Source organism: Orcinus orca, chromosome 8, assembly GCF_937001465.1.
Source record: "Orcinus orca chromosome 8, mOrcOrc1.1, whole genome shotgun sequence".
Classification (NCBI taxonomy): Eukaryota; Metazoa; Chordata; class Mammalia; order Artiodactyla; family Delphinidae; genus Orcinus; species Orcinus orca.
In genome coordinates this window covers 104,300,854-104,315,147 of record NC_064566.1, presented here as the reverse complement: position 1 = coordinate 104,315,147, position 14,294 = coordinate 104,300,854, and the positions used below count along the sequence as shown (strand labels likewise).

At 38.7% G+C, this 14,294-nt stretch overlaps 1 protein-coding gene across 3 annotated transcripts in view; it reads left to right on the top strand.

Annotated features, from left to right (window-relative positions):
- ARHGAP32 (Rho GTPase activating protein 32) overlaps positions 1-14,294 on the top strand; it is a 266,634-nt gene that overhangs the window by 36,835 nt on the left and 215,505 nt on the right. The window contains exon 1 of one of the 3 annotated variants that reach the window (XM_049713595.1): positions 9,802-10,754. The exons of the other annotated variants lie outside the window; for them this stretch is intronic. The gene's annotated coding sequence lies outside the window, so the exon portion shown is untranslated. Of the gene's footprint in view, positions 1-9,801; positions 10,755-14,294 lie in introns of those variants that run through there. 3 annotated transcript variants of the gene reach the window in all.

Here is a 14,294-nt window from a genome sequence, read left to right as displayed (position 1 = left end):
ATTATTGTGTTACTGTCGATTTCGTGTTTTATAGCTGTTAGCAGTTTCCTTATGTATTGAGGTGCTTCTATGTTGGGTGTATATATATTTATAATTGTTAAGTCTTCTTGGATTGATCCCTTGATCATTATGTAGTGTCATTCCTTGTCTCTTGTAACATTCTTTATTTTAAAGTTTATTTTATCTGTTATGAGTATTGCTACTCCAGCTTTCTTTTGATTTCCATTTGCATGGAATATCTTTTTCCATCCCCTCACTTTCAGTCTGTATGTGTCCCTAGGTCTGAAGTGGGTCTCTTATAGACAGCATATATATGGGTCTTTTTTTTGTATCCATTCAGCAAGCCTGTGTCTTTTGGTTGGAGCATTTAATCCCTTCACGTTTAAGGTAATTATCGATATGTATGTTCCTATGACCATTTTCTTAATTGTTTTGGGTTTTTTTTTTTTGTGGTATGCGGGCCTCTCACTGTTGTGGCCTCTTCTGTTGCGGAGCAACAGGCTCCGGACGCGCAGGCTCAGTGGCCATGGCTCATGGGCGCAGCCGCTCCGCGGCATGTGGGATCTTCCTGGACTGGGGCGCAAACCCGTGTCCCCTGCATTGGCAGGCGGACTCTCAACCACTGCGCCACCAGGGAAGCCCTGGGTTTGTTTTTGTAGGTCCTTTTCTTCTCTTGTGTTTCCCACTTAGAGAAGTTCCTTTAGCATTTGTTGTATAGCTGGTTTGGTGGTGCTGAATTCTCTTAGCTTTTGCTTGTCTGTAAAGCTTTTGATTTCTCCATCGAATCTGAATGAGATCCTTGCAGAGTAGAGTAATCTTGGTTGTAGGTTCTTCCCTTTATTCACTTTAAGTATATCATGCCACTCCCTTCTGGCTTGTAGAGTTTCTGCTGAGAAATCAGCTGTTAACCTTATGGGAGTTCCCTTGTATGTTATTTGTCGTTTTTCCCTTGCTGCTTTCAATAATTTTTCTTTGTCTTTAATTTTTACCAATTTGATTACTATGTGTCTCGGCGTGTTTCTCCTTGGGTTTATCCTGTATGCGACTCGCTGCGCATCCTGGACTTGCGTGGCTATTTCCTTTCCCATGTTAGGGAAGTTTTCGACTATAATCTCTTAAAATATTTTCTCAGGTCCTTTCTCTCTCTTTTCTCCTTCTGGGACCCCTATAATGTGAATATTGTTGCATTTAATATTTTTCCAGAGGTCTCTTAGGCTGTCTTCATTTCTTTTCATTCTTTTTTCTTTATTCTGTTCCGCAGCAGTGAATTCCACCATTCCGTCTTCCAGGTCACTTATCTGTTCTTCTGCCTCAGTTATTCTGCCATTGATTCCTTCTAGTGTAGTTTTCATTTCAGTTATTGTATTGTTCATCTCTGTTCTTTAATTCTTCTAGGTCTTTGTTAAACATTTCTTGCATCTTCTCGATCTTTGCCTCCATTCTTTTTCCGAGGTCCTGCATCATCTTCACTATCATCATTCTGATTTCTTTTTCTGGAAGGTTGCCTGTCTCCACTTCATTTAGTTGTTTTTCTGGGGTTTTATCTTTTTCCTGCATCTGGTACATAGCCTTCTGCCTTTTCATCTTGTCTATCTTTCTGTGAATGTAGTTTTTGTTCCACAGGCTGCAGGATTGTAGTTCTTCTTGCTTCTGCTGTCTGCCCTCTGGTGGATAGTCTGTCTAAGAGGCTTGTGCAAGTTTCCTGATGGGAGAGGCTGGTGGTGGGTAGAGCTGGCTGTTGCTCTGGTGGGTAGAGCTCAGTAAAACTTTAATCCACTTGGCTGTTGATGGGTGGGGCTGGGTCCCTCCCAGTTGGTTGTTTGGCCTGAGGCGACCCATCACTGGAGCCTAGCCGGGCTCTTTGGTGGAGCTAATGGCGGACTCTGGTAGGGCTCATGCCAAGGAGTACTTCCCAAAACTTCTGCTGCCAGTGTCCTTGTCCTCACAGCCACCCCTGCCTCTGCAGGAGACCCTCCCAACACTAGCAGGTATGTCTGGTTCAGTCTCGTATGGGGTCACTGCTCCTTCCCCTGGGTCCCGATGAGCACACTACTTTGTGTGTGCCCTCCAAGAGTGGAGTCTCTGTTTCCCCCAGTCCTGTCGAAGTCTTGCAGTCAAATCCTGCTAGCCTTCAAAGTGTGATTCTCTTGGAATTCCTCCTCTGTTTGCTGGACCCCCAGGTTGGGAAGCCTGACGTGGGGCTCAGAACCTTCACTCCAGTGGGTGGACTTCTGTGGTATAAGTGTTCTCCTGTTTTTGAGTCACCCACCCAGCAGTTATGGGATTTGATTTTATTGTGATTGCGCCCCTCCTCCCATCTCATTGTGGCTACTCCTTTGTCTTTGGATGTGGGGTATCTCTTTTGGTGAGTTCCAGTGTCTTCCTGTCGATGATTGTTCAGCAGTTAGTTGTGATTCCAGTGCTCTCACAAGAGGGAGTGAGAGCACGTCCTTCTACAGTGCCATCTTGAACTCTGTGTGAAATTTAAATACTTCCAGTTGGAATCAGTTCTAAAACTGACTTGAGAGCGACCCCTCTTTAAGTCAGTTTCTGATTCATGAACCAACTCACCCAAGCTCAAGTTACTTTGATGTTTAAAGAACTGTGATCCTTTTGAAGGTAGGGATTGTATTTTATTGATTTGATCAGGGACTAGTATCATACCTGATCCTGGTGAGCTGTCAATAAAGTTTTGTTGAATACATGAATGAATAGAATATTATCAAAGGTTTAAAGAATATTTGAATAGGTTCAGAGCTTGATTTCCTTTTGTCTATGTAAATATTATGAAATAATTCCCAGTAAATTATTCAGGCAGAGTATCTCTTAAAACATCATTTATGAGAATAGCAATAACTACCCCAAAACACTGGTCATAAGCCTTAAGAGTACTATTATTTAAGATAAGAATTATGCATGTCATCCTTTGCCAATTTGAACTAAGAGAGTGGGAAAATGATAGTGACATACTGGGCTGACAAGGAGGCAGTAAAATGGTTATCCTCATACATTGTTGGGGGTTTATAAAATGGTTAATCCTTTTAGAAAGCATTTAAAAGTATAAGAACCATCAAAACGTGTATACTTTTGACTCAGTGTTATAATTTTTAGAATCTAATGAAGTAGTCCAAAGTAAGGCACTAGCTATATATAGAAAGATGTTAATTGTAGAATTGTTTATCTAATTGAAGAATATTATAGTGTTAAACCTCAAGTAAGTTAATTATCTCTCTGCCTCAGTTTTCTTTTCTGTAAAATGGAGATAAAACAGTACCTTTCTCAAGTTGTTGTGAGAAATAAATGAAATTATATGTATATTAAAGTAGTATCTGGCATATATAAAGCACGCAAATTTAGCTGCTACTGCTGTTGTGTTTTATTATTATTGATGAGTAGTTCTCTCATTTCTTGGAGTCCTTTATGTCATTATGCTAGGCATTATGTTGGGTGAATGGGAGATAAGTAAATAAAAGTTGTGGTTCTTGTTTACAGGAAACTTAAAATTCATTTGGTGGTGAATGTAATATATTTATAAATATTTTAATTACAGATCAGTATGTATTAAGTGACACAAGAAAGTTACAAAGTGCTGTGAGTGCTCTAATACAAGGAAGATTGCAGATTGCTTTGGGTTTGTTGCGATGGAGAAGTGACATTTTCACTGAGCTTTGAAGGATAAATAGGATTTTGAGAAGTAAAACTATGAGATGGTATTTCATGGGGTACATGAGCAAAGACAGAGATTGGAAAATAGATCATCTATGTGTGTAGTGGAATAGAATTTGGGGTAATAAAGCAGAGGAGAGAGGAAGAGTCCCCATGTTGGAATGGTTTGAATGCCAAGTTGAGTTTTTATTTTATTCATGTGACATTGCTAAGTGATGGCTTTTGTGACCTGATTAGAGCTATGTTTTAGGAAGATTGAATAACTGCAGAATGATTTGCTGGAGGAAGAAGAGATGGGAAGTGGGAAGACTATTTTTTCCTCCCTTCCCCTCCCCTCCCATCTCCTCCCCTCCCCCTCCCCTCCCTTCCCTTCCCTTCCCCTCCCTTCCCCTCCCCTCCCTCCTTCTTTCCTTCCTTCCATCAAAAAATATTTGTTGTTCACTCCTGTGCGGTGTTTTATGTTTTGTGTTGAGGATAGTAAACTTTATCATATTTATTGCTTGACCTGTGATTGTTAGTGGTGTTTCAGAATGTAGATGATGAAGACTGTAACTAGTGTGGTGTTGTAGGAATGAAATATTAGATGTCAAATGCTTACAGAGGTGGCATGGCAGGCTTGATAATTTTGTATGTGGGGTAAGGGAGAGAGGTCCAAGTTAAAGACAACTTTTAGGTTTTAAACTTGAGTGACTTGGGGACTTATTGCACTTCTTGTTCCTAATGCACATTGGGAAATAAAGAGGGTGTGCTAGTGTATGTGGACAAGTGGGATTTTATATATGATTTATTTCGTTTGCATTGCCAGTGGAAAATTCAGTTGATTCCTTTTAGGAAGCAGTTAGCAATGGGGAACTGGGACTTGGCGAGTAGGGAATAGGGGTGGCCAGGCATGTTAAGAATATAGATTTGTAATCATGTCTACAGAAGTGGTAGATAAAGCCTGAAGTGAATGAAACCGTCATGGGAGAATGTGGGTTTGTGTGTGCTCTTAGTGGGGGTGGGTCTGGTGCTGAATACTCTTCATTTTAAAAGAGTCACTTTATTCCTTAAAAATATTATATATGCCCATTATAAAAAACCTGGTGGTATGGAGGGTATATCCAAAATCTTACTACTCAAAAGTAACTCATTAATATTCAGGAAGATCAGTCTAGACTTCTTTTTATACATATTTGTAGGTAGTTAGAAATAATTTTGGAAATTACTGTTTATTGAACAGTGTATTTTATTTCATACCATGACTGTCTTTAACAGTCCAAATCCCTCAGTTGTTTGTTTGTGATATTGAGTTCCTACCACTGTAGCCCTGTATAGGGCTGGGAGGAGGTACATTCTCGGTGTGTTGCAAGAGCTTGCCTTGAGGGGCAGTGATCAAGGGAGGTGACAGGAATGTGACACATGGTGGAACTAGTTGGCCTCAGGGTTCCAAGTAGAGCTGTGGTATGGTAGATTAAAAATGACTGCACATTCTTTGCTGCTCTTTAAAGGAGGCATTTAAATTATACTAAGAAAAAACGTTTTTCTGTCACATCATTAAAAACAGTTACTTCTGGTAGCACTTAGTGAATTTAAGTGGTATTTCAGGGTTAGTTTGTATTATTAATATTATAAAAGCTAGATTGCTACTATTGCAATTCCTGTCTTTAAGGTATATCGCATAGATATATTTTCAAGAATATATTATTCATATATAGAAAATGTAAAATTAAAATCTGTAAAGAAATATTTTGTAAACTTAATGGTGTCCAGTTATTTCCACTTGTATCATGCTGTTATATGCTCCCTTTTGAGTAGGGAAGAGTTTGATCTTGTTGACTAGCTATAAATGGGGAGAATGTGCTTACAAGAATTAAACAACTTGGTTTAGGTATTGATATTTGATGGGGTTGGTTATCTGAAAGTCACATCTTAAGATGGTAATCTCAATTAGTATAACTGGCAAGTGGGACCTGCATCTTTAAAAATTTAAGTTTTATGCCCAGAATTAATTCTACAAACATTTTATGTGCAGGTGATATGTAGGAAATGAAGATTATAAAAAACAGTCCCTGCCCTGGAATTTATATAGTCTGAGAGGTGAGAGAAGAAATTTGTATGAACAAGGTAGAATGATAGTTGCCTGAAAAACTACAAAATGCTGTGGGGTCTCCAAGAGGGAAAAATCTATTTAAAAAAAAATTGTGTGGGGGGCTTCCCTGGTGGCACAGTGGTTGAGAGTCTGCCTGACGATGCAGGGGACACGGGTTCGTGCCCCAGTCCGGGAAGATCCCACATGCCATGGAGCGGCTAGGCCCGTGAGCCATGGCCGCTGAGCCTGTGCGTCTGGAGCCTGTGCTCCGCAATGGGAGAGGCCACAACAGTGAGAGGCCCGTGTACCGCAAAAAAAAAAAAAAAAAAAAATTGTGTGTGTATGTCTTGTAAGTTTTTTGGAAAAAAATTTCAGGAAGAGTGGCATTTGAGTTGGATTTTAGAGAGATGGCTTGGTGTCCGCAGACTGAGACTGGTTTGATGGATTAATGTGAGAACAACACAGGTGGAATAGTATGGAACGTATTTGGAAAATGGCCAGTAGTGTGTGTTGGCAGTAATGTGGGGAATGAGGAGGATTAATTGGAGATGATGTTAAGGCTGATGTGCTAAGGAGTTTGTACTCTATTTTGTAGGCGTTTGAAAACACTTGGAGGTATTTTATTTGAGCAGGAACTGATATCATTCAATTTGTATTTTAGGAAGGTTTCCTAGAGGGACTAAGAGATAATTAATGGTAGGTAGGAGCATGAACTGTGGAGTCTTCAGTACAGGGACACCTCCTGGCTCTGTCACTCTTGGTAATCTGGTCAATCATGGGTTTACTCATCTGCAAAGTGGTGGTAATGATAGTACTTAGAGAGCTGTTGTGAGGCATAAATGACATTTTGCAGTGGAGTGCTTACTACAGGTCTTAACACAGAGTAAATGCTCACAAAAAATATTTGCTACAGAAGAATATGATTTTGGAAAAGGGCAAAAGCTAGAGGTAGAAAGAACACACAGGAAAGAGGAAAGTCAGTCTGTACTAACCAACAAGGTAGTATAATATGCTGGGGCTTTTAAAAATTATGGAGATAACATTTTATTGCACTATTGAAAAGTCTTAATTGTGTTTGTTAGATATATGTGTGCATGTGTTTAAAATAAGTTCTCTGAAAAGGCAGCTGGTTATATTACATCTCGCCTGTCTTTGTATCAGAGTGACCTTAAGCCTGCATGAACGCACGGGTTAGTGACTTTTGTAGATACGTGGTGTTGGCGGAACAGGAGATGATTAGTAAACCCAGCTGCCTGGGAAGTCATTGATTGAAGAAAGACCATCGCTGAAGTTTTCACTCAGTGCTTCCTCACTGTGCAGCTTTTTTTCTTACTGGGTCATGAGAAATGAGAAGAGGGTAGAAAAGAAAGGACATGAAAGGGCAAAGGCTCCATTACTTGGCTTTGTTGTTAGGAGTTATTCCTGAGAGGGTATAAAAGTTAGAAGGAAGAATCCTTTAACATAAAGGTGCTCTGTGTCCTCAAAGGGACTGTGAATAAATTCCGTGATTGTTTGGCCTTAAGATGAGAGATTCAGGGTGAATTGATTTTACCTAAGCTTATGGGAAGAGTTAGGATTAGTCAGAACTGTGATTGAGAAAATTGAAAGTTACCTTGAAACATCAAAGTCCTTGGGGTCAAATGCGACTCTGCTTTTTCTCCAGCTCATACCCACTATATCAGCAAACTCTGTTGTCCCTACCCTCAAAATAGATCTTGGCTTGGGGCATTTCTCACTTCCTCCATTGCTCCCACTCTAGCTCAAAATCACCATTTCCTCCTTGACTAGACCAAGGCAACAGCCCTAAACTGGTCTCCTTGTTTGATTTGTGTCCAGCTCAGAACTAGTCTTTATATAGCAGCTGGGTTAAACCTCTATAATATAAGCAAGGCCATATTCCTCTTTCACAGAAACCTTAGTAGATTCCTATTTCAGGTGTTCTTAGTACAACTTGGAAAGCCCTGCAAGGTCTGGCCCTATTTCTGAAGACTTTTCTCCTGTCACTCCACTGATACTCTATTGCACACCCTAGCCATCAAGCTGCTCTTGCCCCAGGGTCTTTGCACTTGTGGATCCCCCTGCCCAGATGGGCTTTCCACAGGTACCCACGTAATTCACTCAGTTTATTCAGGTCTCTGTTCACAGGTCACCTCCTCACAGAGGCTTCTCTGGTTACCTACTGTAAAGCAGGCATTCTCCGTTCCCTTTAACAGGCTTTATGCACTTATCACTACCCAACAAATACATCTTTTAAGAACATTTGTCTTCCCCATTAGGATATAAACTCCAAGAGAGCAGGGATTTTGTTTTTTGGAGTATTCCTACCAGCTAGGACTTAGCAAAATGGCCAGTAAATATTTGTTTAATGGATGAATGATTTGTAAGCAAAAGGGGATTTATATTTCTTTAAATCTGAAATTTACTATTTTCATCACCATTTACTTATTATCAGCTATGTACTGGAGCAGGCAAAATGAAAATGTGAAATATTTAAGAAAAGGAACAACTAGGGAACCATAGGATTATAATAGGATATCCAAGCAGCTTTTGCTTAAGATCATACTTGGTGGTATAGAGGATATAGTCTTTAGAAGTTTCTTTCCCTCTAGCTGTAAATTATCTTTCTTATGACATTGTCTATGCTAAACTTGAGGGCTGACAAAAATTGTTTGATTCTTACAAATTATTTAGTAGCTGACTGATTTTGTAACTCTCTGGTTAACAGTGTGGTCTTCATCGTGTGTGATTCTTTTCAGAAATGCAATTTTTTAGGTCTTATAGTATGTAGAAGTTTTCAATCTTAAAGTGAATTTCAGCTCTAGATCTTTTTGACAAAGTTTCAAACTCTCAGTTCCAAATATCAGAGAACTATGTTGAATTTAAATGGCTATTTAAATTCCATTTAAAGTGAGGGACTTCCCTGGTGGTGCAGTGGTTAAGAATCCGTCTGCCAGTGCAGGGGACACGGGTTCGAGCCTTGGTCCGGGAAGATCCCACATGCCATGGAGCAACTAAGCCTGTGCGCCACAACTACTGAGCCTGTGCTCTAGAGCCCGCGAGCCACAACTGCTGAGCCCACGTGCCACAACTACTGAAGCCCGCGTGCCTAGAGCCCATGCTCTGCGACAGGAGAAGCCCCCACAATGAGAACTCTGCACACCACAACGAAGAGTAGCCCCCGCTCGCCGCAACTACAGAAAGGCTGTGCGCAGTAACAAAGACCCAGCACAGCCAAAGATAATAAAATGCATAAACTTATAAAAAATAAATAAATAAAGGAATGAATGAATGGCTAAGTGAAAAACAAACGTTGCAAACACCAGAACGCTCTTTGGGATCATTAGGAAACCCAGCATGCCTTAGTGTATAAAACTAATGTAAGTCATACTTAAATTTGAATTCTTTCTTACTAGTATTATAATTTTGCACAAGTTTTTTAACCTTTCTTGAGCCTGTTTACCTAATGAGTAAAATGGGTATAAAATTATCTAGCTACCATACAGGGTTGATGTATGAATTAAGAAGATATTTGTATCATATAGTTTGTACATAATAAATGGTAGATAATATTATATAATAGTATATGCATGGGTTGCTGTGAGTGCATATGTTTTTGTATTTTGATAGTTGTGATGTTTCTAATTTTCCAAAGGTATTCGACAGTATTAACTAACATATTTTAAATCTATCCAGTTGTCATGAAATCCAGTCAGTTTGTTTTATGCTTTTTATTTTAAAAAGCAGGTGTATTTTGAGTTAATGCTTTATTTAAAATAATATTAGGGAGGGTGGAAGAGAGATGCAAGAGGGAGTAGATATGGGGATATATGTATAGCTGATTCACTTTGTTATACAGCAGAAACTAACACACCATTGTAAAGCAATTAGATTCCAATAAAGATGTTAAAGAAAAATAAAAAATAATATAGTATTAGAAGTTATGAACATGAGAAAGTGACATAATTTCTGCTTTTAGAGATTAAAACATATTTAGGATCAATATTTTTGAAGCTCTGTAACTATTTTTTTTGTTTTTGTTTTTTTAGTTTATTTATTTATTTATTTACTTGGCACAACCAATTCCGGTTCCAGGTCAGAAGAATATTGATCAACAGATTAAAACGCGGCCAAGAAAAATCAAGAAAGATGGAAAGGAAAGCGCTGAGGAAATAGACAGACATGTTGAACGCAGGCGTTCAGGGCCTCCAAGGAGATCACTGAGTCCACGGAGGTCCCCAAGAAGATCCAGAAGTAGAAACCATCATCGGGAGGGCCATGGGTCTTCTAGTTTTGACCGAGAATTAGAAAGAGAGAAAGAAGGCCGGCGACCAGAGCGTGAAGCCAAAGAAAGGGAAAAAGAAAGGCGAAGATCCCGAAATATTGATCGGGGGCTGGAAGGCAGGCACAGCAGGAGTAGGGAAAGACATAGAAGCCATAGTCGAAGTCGCGATAGGAAAGGGGATAGAGGGGACAGGATCGGGATCGGGAAAGAGAGAAAGAAAATGAGAGAGGTAGAAGATGAGATCGTGACTGTGATAAGGAAAGAGGTAATGACTGTGAAAAGGAGAGGTCAAGAGAGCGGTCCAAGGAACGGAGAAGTAGCGGTGGGGTAGACGAAAAGAAATATAAAGAAGACAAAGCTGATAGGCGGCATAGAGATGACAAAAAAGGTTCCAAGAAAGAAAGCATAGGAGTAGCAGTAGAAATGTGGGGAAACGAAGTAGAATCAGTAGCAAAGAGAAATCAAGTAAACATAAAAATGAAAGTAAAGAAAAATCGAACGGAGTAGAAGCGGCAGTCAAGGGGGAACTGACAGTGTTGAAGAAGCAAGAAAACGGGGACACAGCCCCAGCGAAGAAAAACCTAGGAAGCGTAGCAGAAGCAAAGAACGGTCCCACAAACGAGATCACAGTGATAGTAAGGACCGGTCTGACAAACGTGGTCGCCGAAGGAGCCAAAGTACAGAACCAGAGAGCCAGGACAGCATCAAAGCAAAGAGGAGAGTGTGTGAAAATCTTTGGTAAAAGTGGATCACATTGACTCCTATAAATGTTGGATTAAATCTGCTGTTTTTTTTCCTCCCAAGTTGAGATGGTGCAGTAGTTACACACTCTTCAAGCTCCCTGTAGGCTGCATTTTCATTTCCTCTTTTGTGTAGGGAAGTGCCTTTGTAATCCCATTTATTGCATTGATGTTTTCACCCAACTGTTGAGTTTGATACATGATGCACAGATTATTCTTGCATTTTATTGTTTAATTGTTTTTGAGATGTACAGTCTGTACATATGTCCTGAAAATGTTTTAATTCCTTTGGCATGGTTGCCATGTTGGTCAAATTTGTGTAAGGCAGTAAACTGCCACTAATTCTATTTTTGTTTTGTAGGTGTGGGATTATGGTTTGGGTATTGAAGTTAGCATGGCTGTGCTTTTCATAATAGAAGGCTAAAAACTTTGAAAATGGATCTTGGATGTCTATTATAGGAGAATTACATGCTTTCAGTGTACATGAAGGCAGCAGTTGTAGGATTCACATTCTTGTCCACTGTATATTATCTTGGAAGGCTCTTGTTAATATGTCAAACCTAATATTCTCCACAGTTAACTTTAGAGAGAATTTAGGAGAAGTTAGTTTCTGATGCAAAGGTTTCAGTTAGGCTGTGATTTGATCAAAAGTCCTTTTAGCATTCTACCTCAAAGGGACACTGTTAGTATGACTAAAATTTATTCACTAAGTTTTCCTTTTTTATTTGAAAAAATACATGACATGTAATCCTTTTCTTGAATTTTTCAGATTTTAAAGTACTTTATAAAAGGAGAAATTAATGTCTAAAGCCTAGCATTCTTGCAGCAACCCTATACTAACGTGAAATTGGGAGAGGGTGGGGCAGATGAGTAGAGAAATAGATGTAAGCCTCAAGCTTCCAAAGCATTTTTATAAATGGAAAACTTAAATTATGAAACAGCTTGATATAGTGTCCTTTTTTAAATTGAAAGCTTTTTTTATTGATCATGAAGATTGCTGTTTGAGGTTTTAAACTTAATCTAGAACAGAGAAGTATTTAAAGTAATGCTATGCTGCATTATTTAAGATTATCAGCAAATTATTTGATAGATTATTCTTACGACTTGTATTCTGATTACAGAGAAGGATCATGAGTGTGGAATAAATACTGGATTAAATCCTTTAAAAAAAATAAAATTATACTATGGATGTACCTGGTCATCTCATTGATGTTAGTGTAGGACCAGTGCACAGTATGGCTCAGTAAAATAAAATTACATATTGAAGTTTTCAAGTAGCAGATTCCAGCTTTATTAGATAATCTTTTGATGCTTCTACAAGCTTTTTATGGTTAACATTTTGTGGTGTAGTTTTATTCCTTAGATGCTTTTTTAGCCTTCCATCTCTCAAGTGAGATAATTAGCTTCATTCCATGAAATACGGATTTTAATGAATAAGAAAAACATTATTTCTCCTGAGTCCTCTGAATATGAATTAAGAAGGCAATAAGATGTACCTAATAGACTTATAAAAACAGTGCTGCAGTAATGACTGATTTTAAAAAATCCAGTTATATACAGTTCATTTGTTATAACAGTTATGGCAATATTCTGGTCATTACCTATAGAATATATTTGACTTAGAAACTCCCTCTGAGTCTTCATACACTACCCCCCTCTCCTCTCCAGCTGTGTAGAGAAATATAAAAATATACGGTTAATTAGAGTCAGTGGGTGAGAAAATGGCATAGACACTCAGGAATTAGGCAGTTAACTTGAAAGTTGCCTTAGAATAAGCTGAATGTGCTGTGTAGGAATTTTGCAAATTGTCATTAAGATTTGTGCAAATGTAAATGCAAATACTGGGTTCTTCTGATAGTTTGCTCTTTCAGGTACTGTACACGGGGGTATACTGCTGGAGGCTACTGCAACAGAAGTACCGTTTGAGCTATAGTCTTCTACAAAAATATAGAGAACTGGAGAGTAGTAGCAGGGAAAGCATTCCAGCAGGGAGCAACCAGTGTTTGCTTGGAGGAAGTCATTCGACAAAACTTGGCTAAAAAACAGGTTGCAACTGCAACATGCCTGCTTTATCTGTGTGAAATGATTTATCATTCTTTTATTTGATGTCTGCATATACAAATATAAAGGTGGTCGGTCACCAGTGGTCACCTGTTCTACATAGCAACTCACACATTGTGTGTGAATGTCAGCAGTTATTCACCAGGCGGCGGCATGAAAAGGCTGGACTCAAACGTGTCATCTTTAAAGGAACCTCAGGTAGTAAGCATGGAAACCTTGTCCATTATAGCAAATCAGCAAAAGGTTATATTATTATTTTCAATTTGTGCATTAATACCTGCTGAATATTACATACACTGTACTGTCAAGTACAATAAATAAATATGTCATCACCATTTAGTGGTAATTCAAACCTAGCAAGAACTGATAACCAAAATCAGGAATATTTTGAAATACACTAGCCATTTTAGTTGATCTGTTATCTTAACTACTTTCAAATTCAATGCAAATTTCTGGGAAAACAAAAAAGAATAAGGATCTTGTAAGTAGAACCCTATTTTATTATTTGTATACATTTTTACTGAACTGGAATAAAGCCAGCGATGGTAGGTTAGTAAGTCACAAACACTCTGTCGAGGTATAGCTGATGTCAGAGGTGAGTTAAGTAGCTCTAAATGTCTTTGAAATTTCATATCTGTCCTAAGAATCCACATGACTTTTACAATGCCCACACCATAATATATTTAAATTTATATAAATATAACAATGTTTAAAATTACCCCTCCCCCGAAGATGTGCCGTTTTAACTTTTTGTATTCCTTGGCACTTGTTATAGTACTTCCATTTTGAAAAGTAATGTGAAGATGGTAGGTTTTTGATTTAATTATCTGTTTTAAAATTTATTAGTTTGAAATGTCCCACACAAGGAAGTACAGTCACCATTTCACTTTTGAAGTCTGTGGTTGGGTGTACAGGCAGGTCATTTTAGATAAAAATACTCTTATCTAACACTAAAGAAAAACCCCACAATTCTTATCAAAAAAGCAAGTAAGGCCAGTTTTTAATTTCCAGTTAGAAAGGTGAACTATCTTACTAGGGATTCAAAAGATGGACATGAATTGATACTGGTTGTTGCTACACTTTTGGTAATAATAGATATAAATCTTTTTCAAGCAGAAGAAAATGTAAATAAAAGGAGAAATAAGCCAATCTTATTTATATGTAGGTAAGATATATAGCATTCAGGGAATCTCCCTGGTGGCCCAGTGGCTAAGACTCTGCGTTCCCAGTGCCGGGGGCCTGGACTGGGATCCCTGGTTTGATCCCTGCTCAGGGAACTAGACCCCGCCTGCTGCAACTAAAGGTCCCGCCTGCTGCAACTAAAGGTCCCGCATGCCTCAACTGAGACCCGGTGCAGCCAAATAAATTAATAAATATTAAAAAAAAGATATATAGCATTCAGAACATGAAAAGAGTTGTTAAAAAACCTTCAGATAAGATCTGTCAGAACCACTGAACAGTGCACTCTTTGTGAACG